Genomic DNA, 13,553 nt, shown 5'->3' on the forward strand with positions numbered 1-13,553 from the left:
CATCTATACTGTAATACAACTTGCCATGTAACATTTTACGCACCTTTGCTTTAAAAGTATAGGGGAAATAATACGTTATTTGATTTTGGAAGTTGACATTTTTATATTTTCTTAAAATATTTATGTAATTTTTAAAATCAAGGGGATTCCAAGTGTGAACTTAACGGCGTTTTTTCTTAAAGTTAATCCATATAATATTGGTTAAATGTGCATTGTCACATCATACAGTGAATTTCAAATGTCAAGTTCAAAGTTAGTGTAATGGAGATTCGATGGTGATTACATTATTTTCTACTTTGGACCTCATTTTGATTCCCATTCTGACAGAATCTCAAATTCTTACCAAAACGCGTGGTTATCGCGCCTATTTGATCACATGGGCAAAATCCTCGACATTAATCACAACAAATTCGGGATTGGAACATAGCTCAAATGACGCGAACATTTAAATTTAGTCGAGCGTTTCCCTATCGATAGTCGACGCTCGAATGTGGTCGAATTGCAGAGATGATTTTTCGGAATATTAATTTCTCATATCTCCCATCAAACTAACGTTGCCCTATAATAGATTTTAGTAAACATGATTAAATGAAACTTCAAAGTACAGCTTAGCATTTAGGTTTTTAAGCTAAATTAATATGATTTTCTATTTGGGCTTGGAAAGACTACTTAAATTTTAAACGCCGAGAAAGGAGGGGGCAGTGCCCTGAGCACAAAAGCCAACAGCCTGAGTCAGTAGTAGAATTAGAATCGTGCTGTTTCGTCGGTGAAGTGGCAATTCGCAATTTTGGATATTTTAACGGTAAGTGGTCCTTTTTATCCAATATTAATCTTTAATTACCCATGAAAGATGTGTACGCATTTAGATATTGCCCCGATTTCAATAGTTTTGTTGGGTTTTGGATACAAACTTGGGACTGACATCACGCAAGGGTGTGTCACTCGGCTAACTCCCAATTGGTTACGTCTTGTGAAGAAGAGCGGTCGACACCATCGCGGTATAAACGACAGTGTAGAAGTTCATGTGTTTTAGGTTAAAAAGTAAAATTTTACTGTAGTAGTTTTAGGATTCAAAGGAAGTGCAGTGGTTAGGCCCGAATTCCAGAAATCCCCTTTTTGCATTGTGTACTGTGCTGGCATTGTCTGCGGGGTAGAAAATCCATTATGAATTCCGTTATTTTCTGTCCGTGAAATATTGTTGTACCGCTTAACTGCTTTTTTTAATATTGTAATAAATGACTGTTTCCTCTTGAGTGACATTCAAATTGGTCATGTTAAAAGTTTTATTTGAAGTAACCTCGCGTGAATGTTTGCCTTTATTTCAGTTAGGAAGGATTTGGAAAAAACCGAAATATTCTTTTATCGATTTTCGTATTATTGATACAAAGTTCCTCCCATAAAAAATAAAGACGACCATTATGAATTAGTTCCTTGTAATTACTCTTTTTTATTATTCTGGGAATGATTATTCTTTGTTGCCTAAAAGCGTTTTTGGCTAATCGTAAAGACAGTCATACTTAAGTCATGGAATCTAGACCGATTTCAGATACATGTTTTTTTAGTTTACGAAACTATTAAATTCTGCCCGAGTTAACGTTTTTTATTTGCCCAAGGGAGCGTAATTACTTGGTGGTTCATGGATTATGGGGCGTGCCCTCGTAGTAGCAGCGGGAGATTTCAGTGGGATCCAATTATATGGAACGTGAGGTAGTGAGCGAGTGATATGATGCCACGTTTTCTGTACATTAATAACACATTCCGCGATTAATATTAGGTCTCGTCGTAGCGAAATCTTGCCATAGCTCTCCCTATTTTTTTGTTATCTTGCCCTTGCACAATCTCCATTTGGTTATGCGCAATCGTGAAATTCATTTCGAATAATGCTGATAAGGTTCTATTTCCTGTCTCTTGTGAAAATTTTCCAGAAATTGGTGTTTAAACAATCTTCATGTAATGCCAAGTAGGAATCTATGGTTGTTCTAGGGTTGAGGAAAATTTGTATTCGCCTCTGTATTTTTAAGCATGACACACAGTTCCTCCTATTGAACTGCTGATTTTCAATTGTAGGTTCAGATAATAATGGAAGTGGTTGTCCAGTAAGCGCTGGGCTATTGGGGGGAGGGTCAGGGTTCGATTCTCAAGCTGTTTGATTTTTCCGGTTCCGGATCTTCCTTGTAAACCATAGGCCGACACACACAAAGCATTGTTTGGATTTCACACGCCGTAGCTCTTAGCATTGGGTTAGCTCTACCCTCACCTATCAAACCGACCTTAGGGTTGATAACTGTGGTTAGGTGCGGATTATCGGCTCAGCCCATCCATACCTCGGACAAACCATCCATAACTGGACAAACCTGTGTTGTAGTTACGCCCACATCTATCGATTAATCGCAACAATGCTCTTACAGCTGGGTTAAACCTAGTTGAATTCATTATGTCCACACGTTTTTCCTGTATTTTGTTTTAGTAGATATTAATCAACACTGAAATTTCGATGTATGGAAATTGATCGAGAATTAGTCTATTTTCAATCTATTGATGCTAACTTTTAAAAATATCGCTGTCATTTGAAATAGACTCCGCTCTTAACGCACAATAAGATATGTCCGTTACTAAACGCCGCTCATCGACTTCGGATGGATTATTGGAAGTGTTCCCCGAAAAGAAGTCCCAAGCGCAAAATTACCATTTTACAAGATTTGAAAAAACATTTTAGTCGTTTTTGGATTCGGGGGAGTTACTTACAATTTTCATTTGAGGTATAACATTTTGTTTTCATCATAATATTTTAATACTGTGGCGCAGATTTTTTAGGCATTTAGATATAATCGTATGCTTTTTCAGCATTATTTATTCTTCATTAAAATTAGTGTTAGCCGAGTGGAAAAGCCAAGAAATGTAAAAATAAATGGCTAATGGTTTGTACGTCTCATTAGCTGTTATAGAGAGGTCGGAATGAGCCATGGACACTTTTTCACGTGCCCCTGGCTCCACAGGCTTAGCCCTCTTCTCACCGAACAACCTCGGCCACAATCCAAATCTTTTTCGCTCCATTTCCGCCTACTGGCTATTTTTTCTGTTATTCTCTGCGATATTCGTATTAAACTGCGTGAGGGGTCGAGTTGGCCTATAGCAAATTTGACGGTGTTATGTCCCGGCTTTTGCATTCTTGGGACTCCTTTATCTCCTTTATTCTCACGGGAAACGAACCACTTCAAGTGGTTCACCCCCTCCCGTGGCTATTTTGCCCAATATAGAGATTGCGGCTCCCGAAGCAGTTTGACTTCTACGGTTTTGGATGTTGGTTTTAGAATTATGTAAACTAATTAAGAACACTTTAACAGTTTTCACAGAATTCAGCGCTGCATCAGATTTCACTCTATGAAATCTGTAGTATCGCTGAAATTATAATTGAGATTGACGTGCGCCAGGCACGAAAACTTGCTGATGCTTCGAGCTGTGATTTTCAGTTTTCCTGCCGACATATTCCTTTACTTTCATTTTTTTAAACACATAAAGCCATTACCAAATTCGTGGAAGTCGGTTTGTGTCATTCTTTATTTTATCTCGCTAAACACAAAGGCCTGTGGTGATGTCGCAAGAAGTTAACAAGGAAACTCCCGCAATTAAATTAAATTGGATTTATTTTCGAGTTAGATGAAGAATTTCGTAATATTCCAAAGAACGGGATAATCTGTAAGGCACATCGAATGATCTCCATCTACATCAATACTCTGCAAGCCACCAAAAAGGTGTGTGGCAGGGGGTGCAGCACCAGGAGGAAAGGGTAAGGGATGAGGGGGTTAGGGTTTTTCTGATGCACTGATGTGATCCGTGAAGGCAGGTATTCTTTCCCCCTGGTGCTGGCCATTTTTGAACTTACTTGAACCTTCATTCTCCTCGAGTTAAATGTGTCTTCTAATGGTACGAAGCGGATTCTCTGTTTATATGCACCCGTGAAACTGTGGCCATGGGTGATGCCGGATGTTGTGAAATTTAGGTTTGAGAGCGGTCATTTCGTCTGTAATAATGTGTAGATTTGAAAAGGGTTTAGTTGCACCCGCGGACCTGCGGAGTATCTCCTTCCGGACACTCGCAGGTGGGAGGCCCCCGGGGCGCCGTCCGAAACGTTGGCCCACAGATGCGGGTGGGTGGAGTGGAGGCCCACGGCTTTGCATCTCCCGACCCAACCCACACCTCCCTTATTCGCGAGTCCTTTCCTCCGGACCTTCAGTTGCCGTGGGTTTCTCTCTTCGGGCGGAGCATGAAGAAATTAAGAATGCTGGTGACGTAACACACGGGAAGCTGCATTACTTTGTCTGAGCGACTGGTTGCGTGAGAGATGGACGAGTACTGCGGCATGACGTCATGCCGAGTGGAGAGAAATCGGTTCCAGGAAGGGAGAGATGTTAAGTGATGTTAAGAATTGAATTTATTCTGTCAACGCCATCTTGCGAGAACCCCAGGTGGGGTAGTGATGGTTTTTGGTTTGCCATACTGACAGTATCCCCATATTCATCCTCGTCGACCTTGTGTCTTGCAATTCATCCTTGACGTCCCTCAGGAGCCCTTCACGTTGGTACACGTAGTTTTTTCCATCGTGATATTTGAAGTGAACTGTCGTGCAACACAACGCCTTGTTGGTTCTCGCCTTTGGTGTCTTCCAGAGATCTCTCTCGCTCTCTCTATACTGACGGTCGAAAGATCTCATGATTATTCCGTGTGCCTGATCTCTATTTTTTCGTTCTCGGTTTCACCATATTCTTAAATTTCGATCCCTACCTCTCGACCCCATGTACGCTTGGGCACATTTAAAGCTCTGGAATGTTAAAATCCCGATATAAGTTTTGCGAACCATTATAATGCTCTTTGCTACTACTAGTGGTCTATTTTGATATTAAATCTTCATCACTTGTATTATTACGCTCACTTCAATATATCCTGATTTATTCAATCACTGATAATTGCATTCTGCTAGTCTGCCGTCTTTAAGTTTCGTTTTCGACGGACTCGCAGATCAACCGCCGCCGCAAATCCAAGCCTCAACTGACACGATTAAACGCAGCTCCACGCACTAAAAATACGCCGCACTTCAATTCTGCGTACCTTTTACCTCCCTTCATTTCGGCCAAGAATTTGATCATCTCCCTCCCCCCTCCCCAATTGCCCAACAATCTCCATTTTATCAACACACTTCGAAATTCTATCACCAATGAAAATCCCCGGCGCCCGTGTTTATTGGCTCCATTGGTGCAATAAGCAGCAGCGAAATTATTCTTCTCGTTCAAGTCTGCCCTTTCATTGTTTAATTAGGAATTGGAAATCCATTTTTCTAGCTTAATTGCTGGTCATTATTTTTATTTTTTTAATTAGAGATTGCAATCATTCACCTATTCTGTTTACAGGCCAAAATTCTCGTTAGATCTTATTTCTTCATATATAGATAGTGTAGCGAAGATTTCATAGCTTGTATACCTAGTATGACATCCTCGGGATGCTTATCATTTCCTATTTTCTCTCTGGACTGTTGAATAATTTTCTCTATTTCGTCAAGTGCTTTCACGGCTTGTATTATACAATGATCAGGGGTTTTACGAGAATTCCTACCTCCTGGGATGTGTTTCAACATCTCTACTTACCCTGCATCTTAACTTAGCTGCAGGCTTGCTATCAGTCATTTGTCTGTATCATTTTTTTTCTACTTCTACTTCATACCCCGCAATCCGCGGAAGGGCGTGTGGCGTGGGGTGTTTTGGCACCACCCGTAATGGAGAAAAAAAACGCTTGCGAAATCCACAAATATACAATCCACAAATAAAACGTATTCATTCATGCAAAAACCCTTATAATCCACGCACATGCAAACAAAAACCCTTATAATCCACGCACATGCTAACTACCGACTTAACATATCCATACACCTTATTTGATCTAGGAAATGTGGAGTTAATAATGGTCTGCCTGCGTCGTAGAAAGCTTCCATTAGGTTTACAAAGGTATTACTACGTATACATAGATAGTTCGATGCCATTAGCGTGCATTCCCTTCTCGAGAGGCCGGACGCGAATACGCATTGCATGGGTCATTTCATTTAGCTTGATTGGTGAGGTTATCGCAAGACGTAGCCCCAATTAAAGTCGAGTTATACTTCCAAGTGCTCGAGGATGTTGCTCTGCCTTTAGTCTTACATGAGTGTCTGGTGGGGTTTGTGTGTTTATAGCTGGGATTGCGGTGACCCCCTTCCCCGGACTTCAGGGGGTACCTCGCCCTGTGATTCGCCTTCGTGTCTGCTTTATTAGTGAGTTTGATCGGCTGGGTGCCTCGCGGAAGGGCACGGCGTCTCACATGACTCTCTCCCGACATTGCGACTCGCGGAGTGAGAACAAACATTGCAGCTCATTACTGAAGATTTCCTTTCGCGATAGGGGACAGTCTCCCTCTCTCGTTATATGAGATCCCCTTTCGTTTTTTGTTTTCGTAAAATGTTACCTCGCGCATGAATACCACTCGCACTCTTTGCTTTCTGTGCCTCCGTCAGGTGTAGTAGCTTTGTCCGCTGAATCGATGTCACTTGCTGACCGTTTCCCTTACGCCATTTCACTCAGAGGGTGACCAGGAAGATGCACATCAAGTGGAGGACATATTTTTGTGACCTATCGTAAACCTTTCTTTAAAATATTCCTTCTCTAGAGATTACAGTATATCGATATTTATTGATAGCAATATTTGTTTCTTAAAATTCCGTTTGGAAGTGCTGATCAAAACTTCAGATATGGTTAATGTTAAAAACCTTCTCGCAATTCCGCCGAAACTATTTGCACCAAGTATCCCTTCAAAGTTTTTGAGGCTACTTGGAGATTTTTGATTTTTACTTAAGAGGAATGTCTAACTCACAAAATAGTTGGTATCCTCCCCTAAGACATGCCCGTCGCACAGTATTATTTCATTATATCATTTAATTATGATTTCATATATTATTGTATATATTTGGAATATTTTCTGCGGAGTGGGTACTTTTTGGTGATTAATTATTCCATGAGAGAATGAATATGAATGAGACTATTTCACGTTACCCGGATAGGTGAACAAGGAGACAACTTTCTCCTTAATATTCGTATGTTAGGAGTACATGATAATTGGTGTATGGTCTCGTCTCACGGATACGGGTGTTTGTTTTTTGATGAGTTTTATGAAATTTGTACGCGAATTAGAATGTCGGAGCATTTAATATCAAGAATTTTGTTGACTCTGTTTATAATAATTCTAATAAAAGTTTCTTAGTTGATAAATAATGTTCATTGATATTTTATGCTAAGCGAGTATACAATATCAATTATGTCCATTTCTCAACTTGTCATTTATGAGCCATTTAAGTCCCTTCAACTTCGTGTATGAATTTTTTTATTGTGAGTTGGAGATCTCGTTATGATATGAATGTAAAGCGATGTTTTTGCTCATAATTGTCGTTATTCCGTGGATTGTCAATTAAAAGTTTACTCTAGGTAACTAAGCTTTGTATGTTGCACTGATGCATGAAGGGTAGTGTTGGCGGGCTTCATTGGGTCTCTCGTTGACCCGTGAATCAGGCTTGGAGACTTCTTTCTGCGTACGTATCTTAAAATTTCAAAGCTGATGCAATTCGACCAAGTTTCTGTTAATTTTTTTATTATTTTATCGAACATTGCACGGCCCTCATCTATAATGGCGCCCCTCCCCATGCTATGTCTGCGTGTGCGTGTAATTGTGCAATTTTGTCAGTTTCGGAGATAAACGATACTTACAATTTTGAGAAACTGAGTCGGGGGCCTCTCCTGTGCTCCCATGTGCCCGTCGAAGCCTCAACGCCCATTTATGTACACAATTTATACTTAGTTTCGCAAAATGAATAATTATTTACCACAGTGTCTGAATCAATGACTCTATTAAGTTAATCGCTTGTAAGTTGTGTATTTTTTTGTCAATGTTACATACACCTTGTAGCACACCTCAGGCTTTTTGGGAGGGAATACTGCAATTCGTCGTGCGTTCTTCTGCCGGACACTTGGGTTTGTCGTCACTGGTGGTTCTTTAGCGCCGTCCTTTCGATAATTCCGACCTCCAGTGGCATCGTGACGCAACGCCCGTCTGTTTGGGGGTCAAGTGTGTGACCGTTGCAGGTCATTCATTCGTATCTCCTATTTTAGCGACGATTTCCCTTTCCGCGTTGGGGAGTTATCGCCGTAGTGGCGGAATTGCGTGATTGCGGTGAGAATATAAAAATTTCCTCTGAAAAGACAAGAAAGTATCTAGTGTGGTAATAATGTATAAATATACGACTCCACTTATGAGCAGGTTCAGATGGTACGCGGGTGATGCTTGGATGCGGGCATGCCACATGGATGTGCGATATTCAATCACGGGTTTGCGCCGCGTTTTATATGAATGGGTTCTTTTACCACCTCTCGAAAAAAATATAAGTATCAATTTCACGACAAAAGTGTAACCATTTATATGTATATAACATTGAAATGAAATTTCACACTTACGAAGGGATGTTTATTGTACTTTTTAATAGCATTTCGATAGAAGGTTAATAGTTGAAATCACGAGAGAGGTGATCGAAGAGTAGATAACAAATCAATGTCCTTTATTTTTTTAAATTGACCTGAGCCTGTTTCACACTGAGAGTTAGCTCGCCGATTTACTCTTTATTGATCCAATTCACTAATTCAATGTGAATCGTCGCGTGTATCGAATTGAACAGGAGATCCCTTATCTCCAATAAATGTCGCTGGTGAATAGACTGTAATGAGATCAACGTTGTATTGAAAATTTGTGGAGTTTCATGTTGTAATTTTGATGAGCGATTATAATGTTTCGGAATGGAAAAGCACTATCGAAGCGAAGAAAAGGGTTGCGTGTTGGAATACATTGTATACATTTTCTGTGCCAAAAAAATATGTAGAATAATTCGGAGGAAAACTTCTTTGCAGATCAAAGTACAAATTACTTAAACTCTTCAAAACAGCACCCTTGTGCATCAACACACCGATGTCAGCGTCTGTGCCACTGGTTTCTGGTACTTTGCTGGGAGGCGTCGACGGGAATCTCGTTCAGGCACCTCGTCATGGCCTCTTTGACATAATCCAGTCATCCAAAATGGTACTGAAAGGGATTTTACGTGGGTCGTACTCAAAGGCCCATGTCTCTTCACCAGTAAATACCGATTCCAAAAAAATCGGGTAACTTTCTTAGTGGTCCAAGGCTAGATTGTAAAATTCCGACAGCACCTCGGAGACCATCTTGGCACACCTTTCTCATGGCTAAATCTTCTGTAAGAAAGCAATGCACTGTGGTTTTAGAACATTGCACTCTGCTAACATCCTGACACTTGGGGTCAGGGTTGAGCATGTCTCACCTTTTGCACATTTTCATCGCACTGCGTTGTTGATGGATGTACAGGGCATTCCTCATCGTCAACCTCCTCGTTACCCTCACAGAACATCCTGTGTAAACAGAAATACCATCACTTGGGACATTTATTCATCTCCATAAGCATCCTCAACCATGGTCATCCTCTCCGAACCCATTTTTCCAAGCTTAATGCACAATGATGTGGCAAATCAATGCTCCATGGAAAGTGCACCGTGAATTTGTGTCGCGACTCTCGAACAGGGGTTCAGTCTACCTGCGATCCGCAGAGTGTGAAGCTTAGTAGTTAACCGGCGCGGGTCGTGTTGCTTTCCTCGCACCATTCCTCTAACCTCGCACCATTTTTCACGCCACAAATCTTCCCACTCAAGTCGTCCGCTTCGCCAGGAAAAATCGTGTTACTTACTGTTTGGGACAGTCCCTGTATAACTTATATTCATAACATCTCGTCCAAAATGCGATTTGGAATGTTATCTTCTTATCCTGAAACATCGCCACCGAGAGTAATACTTTTTCTATCGTGCATTGATATTTTCCATCTGATTTTTGTCAGTATTTGCGGTGTCAAACGGAGGCATGGCTTCCTCCGGGCCCGCAGTGGTGTCGTTCCCCATATGGACCAGGGCAGCTGAAATATTTATGGTGGTTGCTCTATCATGGATATTTGGTTTCTACGCGGTGGGGTTGAAACATGCATGGGGTAGTGTAATGGCCTTATACCTTCCCCCCAACCACGTGATGGCGTATGTGTGCTCATCCCTATCGCTGCCCGTGGTTGGTGGAGGGAGGATGTCGATCGGATGTTACGTTTAACGCCGTGGGAATGGTTGCGTGTGCCCCCGCCAGATTGATTTGCCAATCCGTGCAGGAGGCAAACCGCAACTTCACTTTCTCGTAATCGAATCCTCTTTTCTGTTGTTGCGCGCGTGTGAAGGCGCCGTTATTTCGCCCCCCCCCCTCCTCGCCCCAACCCCTCCCCCTTTTGATGACCGACCGACGTGGGGCTGTCTCACCGTGATTCTCGCAGTTTGTTACCTCGGGAGAGGGGTGGGATCCGGCCGTCTTGCTAATTTAGGTCACCCAAAAATATAAAACCGCGGATTTTGTGTGTTGTGGCAGTGGTAGTGGGGATTCAAATAGTATTTCTTGAAAGAAGTGTAATGAAGTGCTTTCTTATGCACTTATCCGTTTTTCCACTCCTTCAAGGACTCGTTGCTGCGCTGCGTCCCTGGTTATCATCTGATAACACATGACCGGGCAGCGCTGGCGAGCCCGTCGATCGATGATACCCCAATTATGGCGGCCCCTTGCGACCCTAAAAACCCCTTCTCCCCTACCACACCCCTCACCCGCAAGTACTTGCCGGGTGCGGCGAATGGGGCTCTCCAGGTTCTAATCGAGTTATCTCAATTGGATTATATTATAATGATATAATTTCTGTTATAGATTATAATCTTGGTCGTGAAAAATACCTCGGCTGACGTTCATTACGATACCTAATCTCCTGCACCAACGTTGGCTAATAGTTCTTCATCCCTGCAATATTTCTAGATCCGTCCCTCAGCGACGTTCAGAGAATGTTCGAATTGCTAACGTTTGAAAACTGCGCTGTATGAAATGAGAGGATTGAAATTCTCCCTTTAGGGGATGAGGGAAATTAATAAAAACTTCACTTGTAATCCCTGTAAAAGCATGACGCAGTCTGAAATAATATAGTTGAATTCCCTTTCTCGTAATTGAATCATCTTTTCTGCTGTGTGAAGGCAATGTTATTTCACCACCCACCCCCACCCCATATCCTCCCCCTTTTGATGACCGACCGACGTGGGACTGTCTCATCGTGATTCTCGCAGTTTGTCACCTCGGGAGAGGAGAGAGATCGTTTCCCCAAGTAAATACAAAATTGTTGTCGTATTTATTTGGGGAAATCTGGTTTTTCGGTTGTAAGATAAACCATAGTGTAAGGTAAAACATAGTATCCCATGTGCATACCCATTTTCCTTTTCAGCGGCAGGAAAATCGGTAGTTCACTTTTTTTGTCGAAGGTGTCCTGCCAAATTAGTCTGTAATACCGGCCATTATTTTACTGTTATGGAATGCGGTGTTGCCACGTACGGTCGCTTTCTGAAATCCCGGCTGATCGTGATCCATGATTTAAAATTGATCCAAGTGGAGTTGTTTTTGCGGCGTTGATTGTACAGCTCCGTGCTGGACGAGGGAACCGATGACTTGAAAGCGTCGTTCACGAGTCCCCAGAATATGACTCCCGCAGTGTAGAACGATTTCAGGTGTAGGTTTATGCAGTGGGTCGAATATTCAATTTGTCCCCATGGATCAGAATAACATCCCACCACGATAGGGGGGGGTATTTTGTGTCGAAAGTAGTCGGGTGTGTAATCGCCACCTGTCACACACCCTAGCGGTGTCTTGCAGGCTGCCATGTTTAGTGTAATGTACGATTAAAAGCGAGAAGATTGAATCACATGTGTGTGACATCTGAAATTTTTCTAGATGACGGGAGTCACATGATACCCCTCCTATTTAGTATTCGAGGAAAATCCTGTAGTAAGTGAAGTTGAACGTGTAAAACTTGGCCTCTAACATGTATATATGTGGGCACATTGGTGTGTATTCTCCATCGGATACCCTACCACCTTGCACCCGGTTTTCAGGGATTTAGAGCGCATGTTCTCCCTCCTCTTTTCCATCACCATTTAAACACCCTTTCCTTCATCCCTTACCTTTTCCACCTGGTGCTGGCGCCCCCCAACACGCACCTTTTTGGTGGAACACGAGTTTTTCAGGTAGATGTAAATAAAATAAAATGTACAGCCCTGAAGTTGCGGAATAAAATAAAGGAAGAAAAGGACGTAAATTATAAATTAGATGGAATCGAGTCGAGCAACTCAGTACAGGTCAACTGTCTGAGTGTTGCGCATGCATCATACCTTTCACGGGGTGTTCTCATCAAAAGATTGGGGTCAGCCTTAAAGAAGTTAATTTTCATTGGACAGGTTGTAGGGAACGATAATGAAAAGTTAAGAGAGTGAGGTGTCCTCGGGTTTAGTTATTAAGCACTTGGATTGGGCGAACTATTTCGGATTCATGGGAGAAAATTAATGATGGTTAATTAAGGAATTGGAAATGGGTCGGCGGCAGTCCACTAGGCTTATTGATAGAGTAGAGAATGCGTTATGGGTATGTTGAAGGATTAAGGTTACTTGGCCCTTGATTGACGTTAAGACCGACCGGACTTAAAGACTTCGAGATCAGAGTTTGCTTGTGGCGTCCTACAGATTTATTATGGGATCAAATTATTTTGGTTGCTTCGACCACCGTTATGAAATGAGTGAGAGGGACGCCGTCACTGGCAGAATCTGACACTCGTTGTTTGCTCGCACGATACGCAACCATAACATGGTCGAACCCAGGCAACTGGAATGTTTATTTTAATGCGAATATTTAATGATTAAATCAACCACGCCAATTATTACATGATGTATACAGGCATGTATGTGCTCTGGTGTTAGTCATCTACATCTACACTATACCCCGCAAGGGCGTGTGGCGGGGGCTGTTAGGTCACCAACCATGCATGCAAAATCCCAATCATGTCAGTTCTACACATATATTAGTTTCATCATGCACTGGAGCAAAGTTAATCACACGAAGGAAGGTACTTACATGCAACAATATTCAATAGCAGGATACGTATATTCAAATTATGCTGTAGAACTGTTAAAAAGAGGGGTGTATTAAATGTAAAAAAATAACGTGCAGGATATCGACAAAATATATACACTTAGAAATTCTAATTATCTCCTTCACGATTGCTGTCATGTCTATTTCGTTCTATAATGGTTCGAGGAAAAAATGAGATTTTAAAACCCTTTATTTCCCTGATTTTACATACGTGATCTGATCTACCAGAGTAAGTTGGGGCCTGTAATATGTCTCTAACATCCTCGGAAAAGGAACCTGCCTCTCATTTACGTAAAAATTTTACCTGTATTCAAACCTACGGTCAACTAATAGCTCCTATCCTAATTCTTCCAATAGTATCGTGACACTGCTACCTTGTTCATTACAACTTTTCCCAAACCTAGCTGCTCATCATGCATGTATAGTCATGAAGATGCAGA

At 41.7% G+C, this 13,553-nt stretch overlaps 1 protein-coding gene across 8 annotated transcripts in view; it reads left to right on the forward strand.

Annotated features, from left to right (window-relative positions):
- The first annotated feature begins 725 nt into the window (after positions 1–725).
- Positions 726–13,553, forward strand: part of hts (adducin 1-like protein hts) — a 166,200-nt gene continuing 153,372 nt past the window's right edge. For all 8 annotated transcript variants that reach the window (XM_071592304.1, XM_071592303.1, XM_071592306.1 and 5 more), the window contains exon 1: positions 726–802. The gene's annotated coding sequence lies outside the window, so the exon portion shown is untranslated. The remainder of the gene's footprint in view (positions 803–13,553) is intronic.

Source organism: Hetaerina americana, unplaced genomic scaffold (genome assembly GCF_022747635.1).
Source record: "Hetaerina americana unplaced genomic scaffold, ioHetAmer1.1.p SCAF_5, whole genome shotgun sequence".
Lineage (NCBI taxonomy): Eukaryota > Metazoa > Arthropoda > Insecta > Odonata > Calopterygidae > Hetaerina > Hetaerina americana.